Genomic DNA, 22,199 nt, shown 5'->3' with positions numbered 1-22,199 from the left:
TTATCTAATGCGTGTATGTCACACGGACAGATGCAGCAAAGGCTGCAAATTTAGTTTTTAGCCCAAAATGGGTGTTTAAAAAAAAAACTGAATAGAACACCATTATCTAATGCGTGTATGTCACACGGACAGATGCAACAAAGGTGGCTACATTTAGTACTTTGCCCAAAATGGGTGTTTTTTTTTACTAACAGAATAGAACACCAGTATCTAATGCGTGTATTTCACACTGACAGATGCAGCAAAGGCTGCAAAATTAGCTTTTTTTGCCCAAAATTGGTATTTTTTAAATAACGTAATTGGACACCACTATCTAATGTGTGTAACTCACACTGACAGATGCAGCAAAGGCTGAAATATTAAGTTTTTGTATTTATGACAGAATAGAAGAAGAGTATCTAACGAGTGTATCTCACACTGACAGATGCAGCTTAGGGTGCAAAATTAAATGTTTGGCCCAAAATGGGTGTTTTTTTATAACAGAATAGAATAGCAGTATCTAACGCGTGTATCTCATACTGACAGATGCAGCATAGGCTGCAAAATTAGTTTTTTGCCCAAAATGGGTGTTTTTTGTTTAAACAAAATAGAACACCAGTATCTAACACGTGTTTCTCACACTGACATTGTCACCGCCAGTTCTGTGAGAAGGTCTGGCAGACTTTCTTCTCTACCTCTTGCATGACGTTCCTTGTTTTGGTTTCCCTTTGTCCTTTCCTTCTCCCAGGTGTCACCTATTTAGACTAATTGTCTCCCTTTATATTCCCTCCCATACTGCCTCACTTTGCGGTTTATACTACTTCCTGGATGAGGTGTTGACTGATGGAGGCTGCTGCTGCTGTTTGCTAAGATAAGTCTTATTCTTTATTTGTGTTTCCTTGCTGGCTTGATTCTAGGTGACCCTGACTCCGTCCGTATTAAGAGCAGTTATCCGGTGGTCGTGTCCCCTCACTATTATAGGGTCTTCAGGTGTCACACAGTCTTAGGTACGTGGGCATGCAATTGTCTACCATTCAGACCCTTGCATGGGCATAGCAGTCAGGGAGAGCTCTTAGGGTTTTATAGGGCTCACCCATATGCTCCTTAGTTTTGGATCAAGCCAGTCGGATGTTTATTTATAAGTTCCAGCTATCTGCAACATCATCCGTGACAGACATGCAGAAAATGCCGCAAATTAAGTTTTTTGCCCAATATGTTTTTTTTTTTTAAATAACAGAATATAACACCAGTATCTAATGCGTGTATTTGACACTGACAGATGCAGCAAAGGCTGCAAATTTCGTTTTTTTTGTTGCTTAAAATGGGTATTTTTTTATAACCGAATTGAACACCAGTATCTAATGTGTGTATCTCACACTAACAGATGCGGCATAGGCCCCTGATGTAGGGTATTGCCAAAAATGGGTGTTTTATTAAACCCAGAATATTATTGCAGTATTTCAAGCTTGTATGTCACACTAACAAATGCAGCAAAGGTCCCATATGTAGGAGATTGCCGAAAATGGGTGTTTTTTTTAAACCCAGAATATTATTGCAGTATTTCAAGCTTGTATATTACACTGACAGATACAGAAGTAAGTCCAAACCATGCCATTGGCCTTGCAGCATTGCCTCTAGTAGGCTTAAGCTGCCTGCTGCTTTTGGGGGTAGGTTGGTGGCTTCCTTTCTGAGAAAGCGATCATGGGAGTGCTGATTCGGCATGCCAGGAACGGGGAACCTCGGGTTAAAAATGGATACGGTATCACTGTGGATGAGGACAAGAAGAGTACCTTCACCTTGGAGTTTATCGTGCAAGAAATTCTTTTCAAGACCCTACATGTTAGACGGGAAGACATATTTTGCCTGCAAGATCCTAGGCAAGGTATGTACACGCTTGAAATGGCTTCACCTGGAGCAAGTCATAATCTTCTTATGTTTCTAAGATAGAATGAAAACCTCCCACAAATGGATGGTTTAACTTTCATCTTGTTGTTTAATGACGACGTACAGCTGGTAGTTCTGATGTTCACTCCTTATGTAAGGAGAGAGCACATTGAACTATTTTTGCAAAATTATTGCTCATACATTAAATTCTCACACCCAATTAAAAACTCAGAGGGCATTTGCACCGGGAAATTTAAATTCTTTGTCCGTTTTGCTGAGGACCTAAGTAGAGAAGGCGGATTGCGATATCCCCCTCAGAACTTTGCCATAGGGAGAGACGCAGAAGTACTGTTCTTTCCGACTATCCCTTCTTTCTGTTGAAAATGCAGGGTCTACGGTCACACTGTGGAAAATTGCTAAGGTCCTCTCTCCTGAGGTGTAACCGATGCGGTCAAACTGGACATCTGGGTGGAACATGTACGAATCCACTCGTTTGCAACGTGTGTGGGCAGGAAGGACATGTTTTTTTAAACTGTCCATCAAGGGCTGGTAGAAGGACATATACTGAGGTGGTAAGAGGTGATGCTGCAGGGCCTTCTGGTGAAGGGGCTGAGTACCCTGAACCTCAGACAGAAACTAATGTGGAGGGAGAGCAGGAAAATTAAAAAGGGGGTATGGATATTTCCCCAGTGGAAGAGGAAATCAGTCAACTTCCTGATGCCCAAACTGGGTTACAGGGAGATGGCGAAGGAGAAGGAGAGGGAGAGATTGCACTTTCCAGACCTTTGATTATTGAACATACTGGGTCTGAAGTTTCCCAGGAAATACCAGCCGGACAAGGTGATTTTTCCAATGCTCCAACAAGACCGTCTGAGGAAGAAGGAAGTACAACCTCGAAAAGACAGATTATTGAAACCAGGAGGGTATGATGAGTCAAGCCCAATCAGGGAAGGTACGTACCCTACATCTCAAAGCCCAAATGCTAGAGCAGTGATGGCGAACCTATGGCACGGGTGCCAGAGGTGGCACTCAGAGCCCTCTCTGTGGGCACTCGCACTCTGGAAAAAGTCTATGGTCTACCAACATGCCTTAGACTTTTCCTGCCATTCATCAGCGCAGGCGCACTATGAACAGCACAGGCAGCGCACTGAATGTAGGCAGGCTATTATAGCTAAATGATAAACTACATAGAGGATATACTATACTGGACTGTAGTATTCAGGGTAAATTGCCGTGCTGGCACTTTGCTATAAATAAGTAGGTTTTGGGTTGCAGTTTAGGCACTCGGCCTCTAAAAGGTTCACCATCACTGTGCTAGAGCTTTTTTAGAAGAGCACAGAACTGCGCTTTGGTCTCAGGTTACCAACATCCAGACGAAATAGGATGAGAAAACAGTGGGGAATTGAAAACTATGTTTGGAAAAAAATCCAAATATGGATACCAAAACTGCATTTAATGTCTTATCCCTAAATGTATGTGTCTTTAAATCAAGATCTAAAAGGATAGCAGTTTTGGATTTCCTTAAAAGTCAAAGGGCGGACATAATCGCCTTACAAGAATGTGGAATATCAGACTCTTCTGCAGAGAAAGATTGGCCAGAGGGTGCCTTCATCTGGTCTGGCTCAACTATGAACAAAAATGATGGTGTAGGGATTTTGTTAAGTAACAAAGAATTTAGCTTTGATAGTTACACAGTAGTAGAGGTGGGTAGGTGTGTGATTGCGGTGGTGAAGTTCAGAGATTGTAAGGTGAAGACAGTGAATGTGTATAATTCTGTAAGAAAGGAAGAAAGTTTGGAATTATTGGAAACATTTTATGTTTTTTGCCTTGGAAAATGGCTACAGTATTATTAGGAGACTTTAATTGTGTGATTGAAGAAGGAAAGATGGACACGTCTGGCGATCGTGTGCGCAAGATAATAAATTATTTTTCTTTTGTAGGTGTGTATATGAGTAAACCGCCAATGACCATTTATAAGTCAGATAGGGGTAGTATTACTTCACGTATTGATTTTGTCTTGTTAAATAATGGTTTAAAATGCAAAGATTTCGCACAAAGGGATACTTGCTTTTCAGATCACATGCTATTATGGTGTTGTATACAATGTGACAGTAAGAAAATATGGCCGAGGTGTGTGGAAACTGAATACAAGTCTTTTAGAGGATATATCCGTTATGGCTGCTTTTAAAACTAAATATGTAATTTTGAAAAAAAAAAAAAAGAGTATAATGATGTATTAGAATGGTGGGAATGGGTGAAAGGAAAGATTAAATCTTTCTTTAAAAAATGGGGTTGCAAAATAGCAAGAATGAAAAGGAATGAATACAAAGACTTGAATGCCAGGTATGAATGGTTATTAAAGTTAAGATCTTTTGGTGTAGAGATAAATGATTTGCTGGAAGAAGCAAGGATGCAAAGGAAAAAAAATGGTGGAAACTAAAGGGAAAGAAATTATCTATAGGTCTAAAGTTGAGTATCTTGATATGAATGAAAAATGTATGAGTTTTTTTTTCAAAAAAGTGTGCAACAAAAAAGCAAATATGGATGTGATTCTGAACAGAAATGGAGAATGTGTTTGCTGTAAAGATGTGATAAAAGAGGTTGAAGGTTTTTACCAAAATCTTTTTGCAAAAAAGTGAATAGATGCAAATCTAATGCAAGAGGTGTTGGGGAAGATGGATGGAAGACTTAGTAAGGATGATGGTGAGTTTATGAATGGTGAGATTACACAGGAATTAAAAATAAAGAGCCCAATTATGAAAAGTAAGAAACATAAGACTCCGGGAAAAGATGGAATACCAGTAGATTTGTATCTGAAAACGTGGGATTGGATGGGTGATGACTTGATGCAAATTTATACATTTATGTGGGAGAATGGTGTGTTATCCAAAAGTATGAATGAGAGTGTAGTGGTTTTGATATATAAAAAAGGGGATAAAAGGAATTTGGAAAATTGGAGGCCAATTTCGTTATTGAATGCAGATTATAAGATTTTCAGTAATGTATTAGCTGGTAGAATGAGATGTGTAATTGGAAGTATAACAGAAGGTGATCAAGTATGTGCGGTACCGGGTAGGAGTATGTTTGATAATTTAGTTTTAATACGAGATTTAATTGGAGATTGCATGTGTCGACAAAGGAAAGGTATGCTTTTTATGGTGGATTTTGAAAAAGCATTTGGTAGAGTAGCACATGAGTTTATGTTTGCATATTGAAAAAATTGGATTTTCAGGGAATTTTCTGGCGGGCCAGAACCAGGTAGCTTTGCCAGAAAGAAATGTAAACTCTGTGAGGGGGCACATATGAGCATTACTATTGTAAAGGGGCACATATGAGCATTACTATTATAAAGGGGCAAATATCTGGGCATTTTATCTGTGAAGGGTGCACATCTGGGCATTACCTCTGTAAAGGGGTCACATCTGGGCATTACCACTGTAAAGGGGTCACATCTTGGCATTATCACTGTAAAGGGGTCACATCTGGGCATTACAACTGTGAAAGGGGCACATCTGGGCATTACCACTGTGAAGGGGGCACATCTGGGCATTATCACTGTGAAAGGGGTCACATCTGGGCATTAAAACTGTGAAAGGGGGCACATCTGGGCATTACCACTGTGAAGGGGGTCGCATCTGGGCATTACCACTGTGACAGGGGGCACATCTGGGCATTAACACTGTGAAAGGGGGCACATCTGGGTATTACCACTGTGAAGGGGGCACATCTAGGCATTTTGTAGTAGTAATGCCCTCTGTGCCCCCTTCACAGTAGTAATGTCCTCTGTGCCTCCTTCACAGTAGTAATGTCCTCTGTGCCCCTTCACAGTAATAAAGCCCATTATGCCCCCTCCATACTAATAATGCCCATTGTGCCCACTTAATAGTAATAATGCCCTCTGCACGCCCTTCATAGTAATATGCCCTGAAACACACACCACAGTGGGTGTTTTTTTATTTTTTATACTGAAGCAGCAGGCTCAGCTCGGCTGCAGTGTACACTACAAGGAACACAGCAGTTTTCAGGAGGACTAGAGAGGAGCTGGATCGAGCGAGTGGCTGCAAAGATGGAACGTATTTTCCTACCTGGAGGAGAGTGAGCTGCAGCCGGCGACAAGCACAGAAATGAGTGAGATAGGTGCGTGCACACTTCCTGACTCAGAGCACGCACCCTACTTCATAGGCTGATCCACCTGCTGCGGCTCTGCCCACGTGACGGCCCCTCCTCTGTCTGTCACTGCTTGCTGCGCTCATTCCGCCTGAGCCATTCAGTTGATGATTAGAGATGTTGCGAACATAAAATTTTTGCAAATGTTCGCGAACGGGCCAACCGGACGAACCGCCATTGACTTCAATAGGCAGGCGAATTTTAAAACCCACAGGGACTCTTTCTAGCCACAGTAGTGATGGAAAAGTTGTTTCAAGGGGACTAACACCTGGACTGTGGCATGCCAGAGGGGGATCCATGGCAAAACTCCCATGGAAAATTACATAGTTGACGCAGAGTTGGATTTTAATCCATAAAGGGCATAAATCACCTAACAAATGTTTTTGAACAACGTGGTTTAAAACACTCAGTGTGTGTATACGATCAGGTATGATGTTGTATTGATCAGGTAGTTTAAGGGTTACGCCCGCTTCACAGACATTGACAGACCAAACTCCCCTTTTAATGCACTGCAAACAACCGCAAACAGTCCATTTGCCCAACTGCAAACTTCCCATTTGCACAAGGTTGGATACCAAGCTAGCCATGTCCCGTTGATGTCATTGAAGGTTTCTTCCTCCACCGAGCCACATACAAAACCAAGGATCCCCGAAAGGTGAATTGAATAGATTTTTCGAACGTGGAGATGGTTAAAACAACGCTGGCTCCCTCCCCTTTGTTTGAATCCACACCACGGTCACTGCGTCTGAGCCATGGAATTTACTGTCACACCCGATATGAGTGGTATTTTCTGTAGTACTATTCTCATCAGTTTAATCCCTGTTACGTGACGTCCCCAATCTGGGGTCCTTTATTAAATAGATTTTTCGAACGGGGAGATGGTTAAAAAATCGCTGGCTCCCTCCCCTTTGTTTGAATCCATGCCACGGTCACTGCGTCTGTGCCGTGCAATTTACTGTCACACCCGATATGAGTGGTATTTTCTGTAGTACTATTCTCATCAGCTTAATCCCTGTTACGTCTCATATCAGGGATTGCCTTTTGTGAAAAAAATTTAGGCCGGGTACCTTCGACTGCCTGCACAGTGACAGACCAAACTCTGATACACCAAACTGAATTGATTTTAGGACCCGGGAGATGGAAAAAGCAGCATGGTCGGTCCTCTTACTCCCAAGTTGGGGCACTGCGTGTGCATGGAGCAATGTGCTGTGACACCCTATATGAGTGGTGTCTTAACTAGTACTATTCCTATCAGTTTAATCCCTGTTACGTCCCCTATCCGGGGACGTGTGTCGAATTAATTAACCATTGTCGAATTAACGAACCATTACGACATCCTGCAATAATTTAGTTCTGAGCTTTGTACTTCCTTTGTATTGGAATTGATGGGGATTTTGTAAATTGTCTGCATTATTTCTAATAAACTATTAAGAGACTTTATTATTATTTTTTTATTTTATGTATTAAAAACCCATACAACTTAATTTTCTTTATTTTTTTTAATGTTTTTTCTATGAAAAATTATCCAGCCGATCGCTTTTGGTCTGATCATAATGAAGCAACGGCCTTATCATCTGGGGTGTGGCAACATTGCCAACACACTCATAGAGGTGATGATCGCTTCATTGTGATACGCAAGCCCCTTCACCACAACAAGGTAACGATCATGAAGGGGAATTGACAGCAGCAGCGTGGGGACCATTTTGAGGCCAAGGCATGTCATCAGGCCTTTTGTTAGTCAAACGTATCCCCCACTGTCAGTCCCTTCGGGATCCATGCCTCATTCATCTTAATGAAGGTGAGGTAATCAACACTTTTTTGACCAAGGCGACTTCTTTTGTCAGTGACAATTCCTCCTGCTGCACTGAAGGTCCTTTCTGACAGGACACTTGAAGTGGGGCAGGCCAGAAGTTCTATCGCAAACTGAGATAGCTCAGGCCACAGGTCAAGCCAGCACACCCAGTAGTCAAGGGGTTCATCACTCCTCAGAGTGTCGATATCTGTAGTTAAGGCGAGGTAGTCTGCTACCTGTCGGTCGAGTCGTTCTCTGAGGGTGGACACTGAAAGGCTGTGGCGATGCGTAGGACTTAAAAAGCTCTGCATGTCCTCCATCAACAACACATATGTAAAGCGTCCTGTCCTTGCCGCTGTGGTCGTGGTAGGAGGAGGATTACTTTCACCTCTTCCCCAGTTAGATTCCCGTTGTGCTGTGACATCCCCCTTATAAGCTGTGTAAAGCATATTTTTTAGTTTGGTTTTGAACTGCTGCATCCTTTCTGACTTTTGGTAATTTGGCAACATTTCCTCGACTTTCTGCTTATACCGGGGGTCTAGTAGCATGGCCACCCAGTACAGGTTGTTCTCCTTCATCCATTTTGTACGATTGTCCCTCAACAGACATGACAGCATGAAAGAACCCATTTGCACAAGGTTGGATGCTGAGCTACTCATTTCCCGTTCCTCGTCCTCACTGATGTCATTGACGGTCTGTTCTTCCCCCCAGCCACGTACAACACCACAGGTCCCAGATAGGTGACAACAACGAGCACCCTGGGATGCCTGCTGTGGTTGGTCTTCCTCCTCCTCAAAGCCACATTCCTCCTCTGACTCCTCTTCCTCATACTCCTCTTGCAGTGTTGCCGCAGGTCTGGCAAGCGATGATGACAAGGCTGTTTCTGGTGGTGATGGTGATCACAACTCTTCCTCTTCACGCTCATCTACAGCCTGATCCAGCACTCTTCGCAGGGCACGCTCCAGGAAGAAAACAAATGGTATGAGGTCGCTGATGGTGCCTTCGGTGTGACTGACTAGGTTTGTCATCTCCTCAAAAGGATGCATGAGCCTACAGGTATTGCGCATGAGCGTCCAGTAATGTGGCAAAAAAATTCCCAGCTCCGGAGAGGCTGTCCTAGCACCGCGGTCATACAAATACTCGTTGATGGCTTTTTCTTGTTGGAGCTGGCAGTCGAACATTAGGAGTGTTGAATTCCAACGTGTCGGGCTGTGGCAAATCAAGCGCCTCACTGGCATGTTGTTTCAGCGCTGAATGTCTGAAAAGTGCGCCATGGCCGTGTAGGAATGCCTGAAATGGCCACACACCTTCCTGGCCTGCTTGAGGACGTTCTGTAATCTGGGTACTTAGACACAATGCATTGTACAATGAGATTCAACACATGTGCCATGCATGCACATGGAACAACTTGCCCAAATTCAATGCCGCCAACAAATTGCTTCCATTATCACACACCACTTCGCCGATTTCCAGTTGGTGCGCGGTCAGCCACTGATCCACCTGTGCGTTCAGGGCGGACAGGAGTGCTGGTCCGGTGTGGCTCTCTGCTTTCAGGCAAGTCAACCCCAAGACAGCGTGACACTGTAGTATCTGGGATGTGGAATAGCCCCTGGGGAGCTGGGGGGATTCAGTTGATGTGCAGCCAGACGCCGCAGCAGAAGAGGACTCAGCCAAGGAGGTTATTGAAGAGGATGGAGTAGGAGGAGTAGAGGAGGTGGCATTAGGCCTGCCTGCAAGTCGTGGCGGTGTCACCAACTCCGCTGCAGAGCCACGCATTCTTTTGCTTGGCAGCCATCAGCATGTTGACCCAATGCGCAGTGTAGGTGATATACCTGACCTGACCGTGCTTTGCAGACCAGGTATTAGTGGTCAGATGGACCCTTGCCCCAACACTGTATGCCAGAGATGCCATGACTTCCTTTTCAATCACCGAGTAGGGGTTTGGGATTGCCTTATTAGAAAAATTTTTTTGTCCGGGTACCTTCCACTGTGGTGTCCCAATAGCGACAAATTTTTTGAAGGCCTCAGACTCCACCAGCTGGTATGGTAAAAGCTGGCGGGCTAAGAGTTCCGTCAAGCCAGCTGTCAGACGCCAGGCAAGGGGGTGACTCTTTGACATTGGCTTCTTACGCTCAAACATTTCCTTTACAGACACCTGACTGTGGCAGATGAGATGGAACTGCTGAAGGCGAGAGGTGAAGTGGCGGGTGGTTGAGAGGGGGCAAGGAGGACAGCAGTGGTTGACGTGGCTGAAGTTGCTGGACCAGGAGGAGGAGGATGGTGGCTTTGAGTTTATGTGCTGCTTATACTCATGTGTTGATCCCATTGGCATTTGTGATGTGAGATCATGTGCCTTCGCAAAGCAGTTGTACCGAGATGGGTGTTGGACTTCCCATGACTCAGTTTCTTTTGGCACAGGTTGCAAATGGCAATTCTGTTATCAGAGGCAGACACATAAAAAGAATGCCACACTGCTGAGCTTTGCAATGACGGCATTCTGGTTGTGGCAACAGCATGCATTGATTGGCGTGCTGTCTGGCTGACCCCGGGTGCCGATACATGCTGTCTGACTGTGCCACTAGCTCCTTGCGATGACCTCCCCCTGCTTCCAACTTGTCTCCTCCTTCTCTCTGTCCCCCCTTCTGAACTTTCCCCCTCTTCTTCTTCTCTTTGAGCAGGCACCCACGTGGCATTCACGGCCACATCGTCATCATCAACCACTTCACTTGTATCTGACACCTCAGCAAAGGAAGCAGCAGCGGGTACAACATCATCATTATCATCACACTGTATGTCCATGTGTGTAATGCTGCCTGACTGAGACATATCCCTGTTATCTACATCCTCTGGCAATAATGGTTGCACATCACTAATTTCTTCCAACTGATGTGTAAATAACTCCTCTGAGGGATCAAGTGAAGCGGCTGTGGTGGTAGTGGTGGTGGTGGCGGCGGGCGAGAGAGTGGTAACTTGAGAGCAGGTGACCAAAGCTGAGTTGGAGGAGGATGGTGCGTCAAGGTTCTTAGCGGAAGCTGTTGAAGATTGGTGTGTCCTGTGTAAGCCAGTCAACTATTTTCTCTGAATTTTTTGGGTTCAGGGTATGTGGCCTCTGAACACTGGGCATTATTCCAGGGCCAGTGGAAATCACAGGACCACGACGGCCCCTGCGGGGTGGCCTGCCTCTTCCTGTCATTTCTTTTTAGATAAGTGGTACTATGCATGCAAGGTACTGTGCCACCCTATATAAGTGGTGGGCAGTGGCCACAGTACAGTCTGTGGGACAGACACAAACTGGCTTGAAACTGCAATTATATCACAGAAAAATAATAAATAGATTTTTTTTTATCTGCAAGGTATTTGTGAGTGACACCCTGTAACGGTATGAGTGGTGGCCTAGCAAGTGGCCACAGTACAGTCTGTGGGCCAGACACACACTGGCTTGCAACTGGGATTATATCACAGAAAAATAATAAATTGATTTGTTTTTATCTGCAAGGTATTGTGACACCCTGTATGAATGGTGTGCACACAGTACTGTCTCTGGGCCACACAGTCACTCACTGGCTTGCAACTGTGATTATATCACAGATAAACAATATAAATTGACTTTTTTATGTGCAAGGTATTGTCTGTGACACCCTGTATGAATGGTATGCACACAGTACTGTCTGTGACTGAGCCTGCACCCTCTCACACATGGGCAGCCAGGCAACTGCAATATATATATATATATATATATATATATATACATATATATATATATATATATATATATATATATAAAAAGCAGACTGATGTCCTTACAGCAGATGAGTCTGTGGACACAGAACACTGCCCTAGCTAACGCTTTCCCTATTAGATCAGCAGCAGCTACACTGTCCCTCCTCTCACTAAGAAAGCAGCTTCCGAATTAATCTAAAATGGATGCTGTCCAGGAGGTGGGAGGGTCTGGGAGGGAGGGTCTGCTGCTGATTGGCTGGAATGTGTCTGCTGACTGTGAGGTACAGGGTAAAAATTTGCTCTATGATGATGTATAGGGGGACCGAACATCGCATATGTACGCCCGCCGCGGCGAACGCGAACAAGCCATGTTCACCGTGAACTGTTCGTCGGCGAATAGTTCGGAACATCCCTATACAAGAATGGAGGATGTGAAAAATGAAGGTGCGGTAAAGATTTTGGGTGTATGGTTTAATGATGATTTAAAAGGGAATGAGAGTTGGGGTGAGTGTATTATAAAAATTGAAAAGTTACATTTTGCGAAGTTGAGAGCTCTTTCTTTAATAGGCAAAGTCCTAATTATAAAAGCTGTGATATTGCCTTTTTTATTTTATTTTATTTTTTTACTTTATCCGATGAATATGGGAACAGCTCCGAAAGTTGATTTTTTCCTTTTTATGGGGTAGTTGTATGGAAAAGTTGAAAAGAGAGTATGTATGTAAATCAGTTGAGGATGGTGAGTTAGGATTAATGAGTCTTCAATTGTTTTTAGGTATTAATTATATTAAATCAATTGTATGTTTGTTGGAAAAGAAAGGTAAGAGTTCATGCATGGTACGTTATATGGCTGGATGGATTTTTTTATTTTATTTAAATGGTCAGAGTGCGATGCTAGAGTTCCTGTGGCTTTTAGATGTCCAAAGTGGCATGTGATGATTGAAAAATTCATTATAAAGAATGATTTGTTATCAATTGGTATGAATGGTTTTAAAAACAAACAGGTTGTGAGAAATAAACCCAGACAAAATGAGAATGCATGCGAAATTTTGAGTTTGAGACAGAATGTAGCAGAAAAAGTATGGGGAAAGTTTTTTATTAAGGGTGTGTCAAATAGACAAAAAGACATTGCATGGATGAGTTGTCACAATATTTTGCCAGTTTGTGAGGTACAAAAGAGGAGAGATTTGGTTAGATCAGAGGTGTCCAAGGGAAAAATGTGGAGCAAATGAATCGGTTGAATATTTGTTATAGGGATGTGATTATGCAAAAGAAGTATGGATGATTTTAGGGGGGCTTATTAAAGAATTGACGGGTGTGGCACAAGTAGATGTAAGGTCTGCTAGGTTTGGGATGGGTGCTCGTGGTACACTAAAAATAAGGATGATATGGTTCATTATGATGTGTGTGATGGAAACTCTGTAGGCTGTAGGGAATTTGCTAGTGTTTAAGAGAAAAGAAGTACCAGTTTGTGAATGTGTAAGAATAATTATATTCTATAATTCACTGACAGATGCAGCAAAGGCTGCAAATATTTTTTTTACCCAAATTAGGTGTGTTTTTAATAACAGAATAGAACACCAGTATCTAATGCGTGTATTTCACACTGACAGATGTAGTATAGGCCCCATGTAGGTTATTGCCAAAATGGGTGTTTTATTAAACCCAGAATATTATTGCATTATTTCAAGCTTGTATGTCACACTAATAAATGCAGCATAGGCCCCAGATGTAGGGGGATAGACAAAAATGGGTGATTTTTTAAACACAGAATATTATTTTAGTATTTCAAGCTTGTATCTCACACTGTCAGATGCAGCATAGGCTGCAAAATTAAGTATTTTGCCCAAAATGTTTGTTTTTCAAATAACAGAATAGAACACCAGTATCTAACGCGTGTATCTCACTGACAGGTGCAGCAAAGGCTGCAAATTATGTTTTTTGCCCAAAATTGGTGTTTTTTTTAAACCCAGTTTTTTTTTATTTTTGCAGTATTTCAAGCTTGTATTCCACACAAAAAAATTGCAGCAAAGGCTGCAAATTACTTAGATTGCCAAAAATTAGTGTTTTTTTAAACCCAGATTATTATTGCAGTATTTTAAGCTTGGATTTGAATGTCATAAAAGCACATATGCTGTGCTGGTGCACTGAGCTTGCATAAAATGCCCACTGCTGCCCAACTAACTAACAGACGGATAAAAGTAAATTTTCTGTGTCACTGGGATCAGGGCAGGGTAAAAAAAATTGTGCACTGCACCCACAAAACTAAATCTAGGTAGATCGCTGAGTTAACAAACACTTCTGATAAAAGATTATTTCCTATTCTCTTCCTCACAGCAGCAGCATCCTCTACCTACACTAGAAACAGCAGAGTGATGTGCAGCGCTACGTTAATCCAGTTTATATAGAGGCTGGGTCACATGATGCACTGGCGAATCACAGCCATGCCTCTAGTACAGGGATGGCCAAGCTGAGGCTCTCCAGCTGTTGCAAAACTACAACTCCCAGCATGCCCAGACTGACTATATCTATCAGCCTACTGCAGGGCATGGTGGGAGTTGTAGTTTTACAACAGCTGGAGAGCCGCAGGTTGGCCATGCCTGCTCTAGTAGGTATGGCTGTGATGGCTTCCAAGGGCACAGAGTTAAACGCTTGTTGATTAGCTGCTCTCTAGCCTTTCAAAAAGCACCATAAAATAGCCGAACACAAACTTTTACTGAAAAGTTCGGGTCCGGGGTCCAAAAATCCTAAATTCCTAAAGAACTTTGGAGCACTGAAATGGCTCTAAAAAGTAATGGCTAGAAGAGGGCTGCAAAAGGCAGCAAAATGTGGTTAAGGGCATGGCAAGTGCTCTGCAAACTAATATGGATAGGGAAATGACTTAAAATAACATAAATAGCGTAAAAATATAAAATTATTATCTTGATCTAGGAGGATGAATTCCATATGGAGTAGGAGGTTGAGGAGGCAGGGAATATGGCAGTGTAGAAGGAAGCGGCGGTGGAAGAGTAGGAGGTAGCCAACACTGGTTTTTGTTTTTTTATTTTATTTAATTTTTTGTTTAAATTAGGGTAGACCCCAAAACATTGGGAAATATAAAAAATAAAACTAAGAGAAAGTGCGCTAGAGTACAACAATGGCTGAGTGAGGCCGGTATACATATCTATTTGGCAAGTCCTGTGGGATCCCTGCCTGGAAGCAGGAGGAGCCAGAAACCTTTCTTGGTTTTTGAGGTGTTTGCTTCACTGCAGCTCGTGCTTTGCCCTTAGATGCCTAGTCATGCAGGTTGTGCTCAGATTTAGAACGTCTATGACTCGCTTTAGGCTTTGATTGCACAGCGTGCAAACCACTCGTGTCTTGTCATCAGCACATTGTCTGAAGAACTCCTTGGAGGGGACTTTTGTGTGTTCGGTCACTTGGTGCGGTGGGCAGTAGCAGGTGTACTGTCTAGGGGACGGCCGCTCTGCTTTTGCACCCTGCTCCCTCTTTTGCTGTGCTGGTGGCTATGTACGACCACCGCCTCTTCCTCCGAATTACACAGGTCACTTGCATGACCTTGATTCCATTTGGAGTCGAGGACCTCATCGTCCTCCACATCATTTTCCACCCAGTCTTCACCCCTGCCCTCCTTGTTGGTCTGCACACTGCAAAAAGCCACAGCAGTTGGCACCTGTGTTTCGTCATCCTCCGAGACGTGCTGCGGTGGTCCTTTCATGTACTCATCCTGAAACATAAGTGGTTGGGCATTGGTGCACTCAATATCTTCCACTTCTGGGGCAGGGCTTCGTGGATGGCCCTGGGAAACCCTGCCAGCAGAGTCATCAAAAAGCAGAAGAGACTGCTACATGACTTGGGGCTCAGACTGCTTGGCTGATTTACAAGAGGGTGAAGTGAAAGACTGATGGCCATGGGCTGCAGGTGCCAACTCTGATCTTTCAGCAGGGGACTCAGTGGGAGACAATGGGAAGGAACTGGAGGCACTGTCAGCCACCCAATCTACTATTGCCTGTACTTGTTTTGGCCTCATCATTCGTAGAGCCACATTCGACCCTACCAAATAACGCTGAAGGTTCTATTGTCTACTTGCACCTGAGGAAGGTGTTTTACTTGGGCATGTAGCTGGCACAGATTGACCACGTCCTCTCCCTGCAACAGGTGCTCCATCAACACCAGCAGCACCATGACCAGGACCACATCCCTGGTTTGACGCTCTTCTCATTTTTTTGCGGTTACCCACCGAAGTAACAGATGTTTTTACTAAATTAAGTTCCCTGCTAAAAATGCAGAGCAGGGATTTTTTGATGGCCAAAATGGGTAATGTCACCCAACAATGGAACAGACAAGTTTTTTTTTAAACTTATTGCCCTGTCTGCTATTGCAGTGCAGGCAGCAAAGGTACTTTATTGACCCAAAAAATAATAATTCTCACACACAATGAAACAGATGGATTTAACTGTATTTCCTTAACTACCAGAAATGCAGCACAGGGCAAAAAGGTACTTTATTGCCCCCAAAAAGGTTTTTTTTAACCCTAAATGAAACAGATGGATTTAACTATGATTATATTTCACTCTCACAAATGAAGCACATGGGTTTTTTACATAAAAAATGGTGGATATGTCACCCCTCTAATGGAACTGATGGATTCGATGAATTTATGTGCCTGCCTGTCACATGTGCAGGCCTCAGAGGTACTTTACACCCAAAAATGGGAATTTGAAGCGCAAAAATTTAACTGCGGTATTAATGGTTTTATTTGACTGACTCAGCATAGGCCGCAAATGTACTTTTTAGCAAAAAAAATGTAACTGCAGTATTTAGCGGTTTTATTGGACTGTCAGAAATGCAGTACAGGGCAAAAAGGTACTTTATTGCCCAAATAAAAGGGTTTCTTTAACCATAAATGAAACAGATAGATTTACATGAGATTATATTTCAATCTCACAAATTAAGTACAGGGTTTTTTTTACTTAAAAAATTGTGGATATGTCACCCCTACGATGGAACAGATGGATTTTCTCAATTTATGTGCCTGCCTGTCACATATGCAGTGCTGGCCTCAGAGGTACTTTACAACAAAAAATGGAAATATGTCACCCCACCATGGAACAGATGGAGTTAACTGATTATATTTCATTCTCAGAAATGCAGCACAGGGGTACTTTACAGAAAAACATGGGGATATATCACCCCCTGGGTCCCTGAACTTACATACGGTATTATTTTTCATTCCCCTGGCACATATGAAGTGCAGGTGCACTTTAAAAATGGGTATATGTCGGCCACTGAACTACAAGAACAGGATTAAATGATTGTCCCTGGCACATATGCAATGCTGGTACACTGCTCTTGCACAAAATGGCCACCGACACCCACCTAACTAACAGACGGATAAAAACTTTTTTTCAGTCTTAATGGGCTCAGTGCAGGGTACAAAAATGTTGCATTGCACCTCCCAAAAAAAAAAAAAAAACGCTGTCAGTCGCTGACTTTACACCAAGTGCAGATATCAGATTCTTTCGTAATCTCTCCCTCACAGCAGCAGCATACTATCCCTGCAGAGTGACGTGCGGCGCTACGTGCCTCAAGCTTATATAGAGGCTGGGTCACATGCTGCACTTGGCCAATCACAGTCATGCCATTAGTAGGCATGGCTGTGATGGGGCACACTAGTTAAACCAGGCATGTCCAAACTGTGGCCCTCCAGATGTTGCTAAACTACAACTCCCAGCATGCCCTAATAGCTGTAAGCTATCCAGGCATGCTGGGAGTTGTAGTTTAGCAGCAGCTGGAGGGCCACAGTTTGGACATGCCTGAGTTAAACGCTTGTTGATTGGCTGCCCTGCAGCCTTTCAACAAGAGGCATTAAATCGACGAACACCGAACTCAAACCCCAACTTTTATGAAAATGTTCGGGGCCGGGTACAAAAAAAACTAAAGTTCAGTACGAACCCGAACTTTGCAGTTCGGGTTCGCTCAACCCTACACATTGCACTACACAAATAGTACAATGTGTTTTAGAAACTATAAAAAAATTGTTTATTATAGTCCTTTTGTGGGACTATTAACCACTTCAGCCCCGCTAGCTGAAACCCCCTTCATGACCAGGCCACTTTTTACACTTCGGCACTACACTCCTTTCATAGTTTATCGCTCGGTCATGCAACTTACCACCCAAATGAATTTTACCTCCTTTTCTTCTCACTAATGGAGCTTTCATTTGGTGGTATTTTATTGCTGCTGACATTTTTACTTTTTTTGTTATTAATCAAAATGTAACGATTTTTTTGCAAAAAAATGACATTTTTCACTTTCAGCTGTAAAATTTTGCAAAAAAAACGACATCCATATATACATTTTTTGCCAAATTTATTGTTCTACATGTCTTTGATAAAAAAAAAATGTTTGGGCAAAAAAAAAAATGGTTTGGGTAAAAGTTATAGCGTTTACAAACTATGGTACAAAAATGTGAATTTCCGCTTTTTGAAACAGCTCTGATTTTCTGAGCACCTGTCATGTTTCCTGAGGTTCTACAATGCCCAAACAGTAGAAAAACCCCACAAATGACCCCATTTCGGAAAGTAGACATCCTAAGGTATTCGCTGATGGGCATAGTGAGTTCATAGAACTTTTTATTTTTTGTCACAAGTTAGCGGAAATGATGATGATTTTTTATTTTATTTTTTTCTTACAAAGTCTCATATTCCACTAACTTGCGACAAAAAATAAAAAATTCTAGGAACTCACCATGCCCCTCACAGAATACCTTGGGGTGTCTTCTTTCCAAAATGGGGTCACTTGTGGGGTAGTTATACTGCCCTGGCAATTTAGGGGTCCAAATGTGTGAGAAGAACTTTGCAATCAAAATGTGTAAAAAATGACCGGTGAAATCCGAAAGGTGCACTTTGGAATATGTGCCCCTTTGCCCACCTTGGCAGCAAAAAAATGTCACACATCTGGTATCGCCGTGCTCAGGAGAAGTTGGGGAATGTGTTTTGGGGTGTCATTTTACATATACCTATGCTGGGTGAGAGAAATATCTTGGCAAAAGACAACTTTTCCCATTTTTTTATACAAAGTTGGCATTTGACCAAGATATTTTTCTCACCCAGCATGGGTATATGTAAAATGACACCCCAAAACACATTCCCCAACTTCTCCTGAGTACGGCGATACCAGATGTGTCACACTTTTTTGCAGCCTAGATGCGCAAAGGTGGCCAAATTCCTTTTAGGAGGGCATTTTTAGACATTTGGATCCCAGACTTCTTCTCACGCTTTAGGGCCCCTAAAAAGCCAGGGCAGTATAAATACCCCACATGTGACCCCACTTTGGAAAGAAGACACCCCAAGGTATCCAATGAGGGGCCTGGCAAGTTCATAGAATTTATTTATTTTTTTTCGCAAAAGTTAGCGGAAATTGATTTTTTTTTCTTTTTTTTCTCACAAAGTCTCACTTTCCGCTAACTTAGGACAAAAATTTCAATCTTTCATGGACTCAATATGCCCCTCAGCAAATACCTTGGGGTGTCTTCTTTCCAAAATGGGGTCAGTTGTGGGGTGTTTGTACTGCCCTGGCATTTGAGGGTCTCCGCAATCATTACATGTATGGCCAGCATTAGGAGTTTCTGCTATTCTCCTTATATTGAGCATACAGGTAATGAGATTTTTTTTTCCGTTCAGCCTCTGGGCTGAAAGAAAAAAATGAACGGCACATATTTCTTCATTCGCATCGATCAATGTGGATGAAAAAATCTCTGCCAAAAAAAAAAAAATGGAGGGGAAAGGCGTCTGCCAGGACATAGGAGCTCCGCCCTACATCCATACCCACTTAGCTCGTATGCCCTGGCAAACCAGATTTCTCCATTCGCATCAATCGATGTGGATGAATAAATCATTGCTGGGATTTTTTTTTTTTTTTTTTATATATCTACAAAGTGTTTGCCAAAGCATAGGAACGCCGCCTCCTCCTCAGCTCGTATGCCTCGGCAAACATATCTGTTACTGCAGAGGAGAAAATCCCGTCTTGCAGCGCCGCATGCACCGACTTGCGTGTAATCTGACAGCAGCGCAATGCTTCTGTCAGAATGCACATCGGTGCTGCAGCTGGTCGATCGGTTGGTCCACCTGGAAGGTAAAAAGACAAAAAAAAAAAAAAGAAAAAACCAGGCCGCAACGCAATAATTTTATTAACTTTGCAACAGAACATGTAACTTTAACTTTTTGAACTGAACGTGTTTGCTTACTGGTGTGTTTTTTTTGTTTTGTTTTTTACCTTTATAGAACAAACCTCTCCTTCCCCATGGGTCAATGTGCAAAGCGCAAATCGCCCAAAGATGTGGCGAAGTGCGTTATGCACTTTGTCCCATGTGAAAGGAGACGTTTGCAGCAGCAGTGAGTGAATGGGCCCTAATAGCCCTGTGTGCCTATCCTGGTGAGATGATCCCTATGCTAATAGTGTACCTGTGAGTGGTACTTCTGGAAACACTCTCCAAAGCATAGGGCAGGGTGGTCAGGACAGTCAGGACAGAAATAGCGGGTGTCACGCCTTATTCCACTCCTGCTACAGACACGACATCTTTTTCGGGGTGACGGTTGGGTTGAGGTACCAGGAACGACATTGGGGAAATGTCGCTCGTGTAGACGGCTAACTACACTGGTGGATGGGGCCACGGAACCTCCTGGGTACAGGAGGTTCTCGATGATCTCTTCCTGAAATTTGAGGAAGGATCCAGTTCTCCCAGCCTTACTGTAGAGAACAAAACTATTGTACAGAGCCAATTGAATTAAATATACAGACACCTTCTTATACCAGCGTCTGGTTCTGCGGGAAACTAAATACGGAGACAACATCTGGTCATTGAAGTCCACCCCTCCCATGTGGAGGTTATAGTCGTGGACTGAGAGGGGCTTTTCAATGACACGGGTTGCTCGCTCAATTTGTATTGTCGTGTCTGCGTGAATGGAGGAGAGCATGTAAACGTCACGCTTGTCTCTCCATTTCACCGCGAGCAGTTCTTCGTTACACAGTGCAGCCCTCTGCCCCCTTGCAAGACGGGTGCTAATGAGCAGTTGGGGGAAGCCCGCGCGACTAGTTCGCGCGGTACCACAGGCGCCAATCCGTTCTAGAAACAAATGCCTAAAGAGGGCCACACTTGTGTAAAAATTGTCCACATAAAGATGGTACCCCTTGCCGAATAAGGGTGACACCAAGTCCCAAACTGTCTTCCCACTGCTCCCCAGGTAGTCAGGGCAACCGACCGGCTCCAGGGTCTGATCTTTTCCCTCAGACACGAAATTTGTGGGTATAGCCTGTGGCCCTTTCACAGAGCTTATACAATTTGACCCCATACCGGGCGCGCTTGCTTGGGATGTATTGTTTGAAGCCAAGGCGCCCGGTAAAATGTATTAGGGACTCGTCTATGCAGATGTTTTGCTCTGGGGTATAAATATCTGCAAATTTCAGGTTGAAATGGTCTATGAGGGGCCGAATTTTGTGGAGCCGGTCAAAAGCAGGGTGGCCCCTGGGACGGGAGGCGGTGTTGTCACTAAAGTGCAGGAAACGCAGGATGACCTCAAATCGTGTCCTGGACATAGCAGCAGAGAACATGGGCATGTGATGAATCGGGTTCGTGGACCAATATGACCGCAATTCATGCTTTTTTGTCAGGCCCATGTTGAGGAGGAGGCCCAGAAAAGTTTTAATTTCGGAAACTTGGACTGGTTTCCACCGGAAAGGCTGGGCATAATAGCTTCCCGGGTTAGCGGTTATAAATTGTGTGGCATACCGATTTGTTTCTGCCACAACTAAGTCTAAAAGCTCCGCAGTCAAGAACAGCTCAAAAAATCCCAGGGCCGAACCGATCTGAGCTGTCTCAACCCGAACTCCAGACTGGGCGGTGAAAGGGAAAACTACAGGTGCGGCTGAAGTTGGGGACTGCCAATCAGGGTTTGCCAGCACCTCTGGGATTCTAGGGGCTCTACGGGCACGTCTTTGCGGTGGCTGTGACGGTGTCACTACTGCACGTGCCACCGTACCAGCTTCAACTGCCCTTCTGGTGCTCGCTACTTCACCAGGTTGTACGGCAGTGCTGGTACTAGGTCCAGGAAGGGCTGGGCTGCTGGTGTATGCCTCACCACGTAATCCGACAGCACCAGCCCCACTCTGCTGCTCTTGAAGCGGATCCTGCGCAACCTGAGGTCTAGCGACACGGGGCCGGGTACGTCTGGTGGTATCAGGGACCTCAGCCTCCTCGTCCGAACTTTGGGTCAGAGAGCCACTGCTTTCTACAGGTTCGTATTCTGACCCGCTGGATTCATCAGATGAGGGTTCCCACTCCTCATCCGACTGGGTCAGAAGCCTGTAGGCCTCTTCAGAGGAATACCCCCTGTTAGACATGTGGGCAACTAAATTTAGGGGTATTCCCTGAGACTACCCAAGAAAAAAAAGCAAGCCTGTCTTACAAAGGGGAGGCTAGCGAAGTACCGGAGGCCGCTGCGGTTGATAAAAAATATCAAAACTGATTTTTTTATCGCCGCAGTGCGTGTAAAGTGAATGTGCAGTGATCAAAAAATAATAATTTTTTTGTCACTGCGGTGGGGCGGGCGTGGGCGAACGCACGTGTGGGCGAGCGATCAGGCCTGATCGGGCAAACACTGCG

The sequence above is a fragment of the Bufo gargarizans genome, chromosome 1, assembly GCF_014858855.1.
Source record: "Bufo gargarizans isolate SCDJY-AF-19 chromosome 1, ASM1485885v1, whole genome shotgun sequence".
Taxonomy (NCBI): Eukaryota; Metazoa; Chordata; class Amphibia; order Anura; family Bufonidae; genus Bufo; species Bufo gargarizans.
This window is presented reverse-complemented; position numbering follows the sequence as displayed.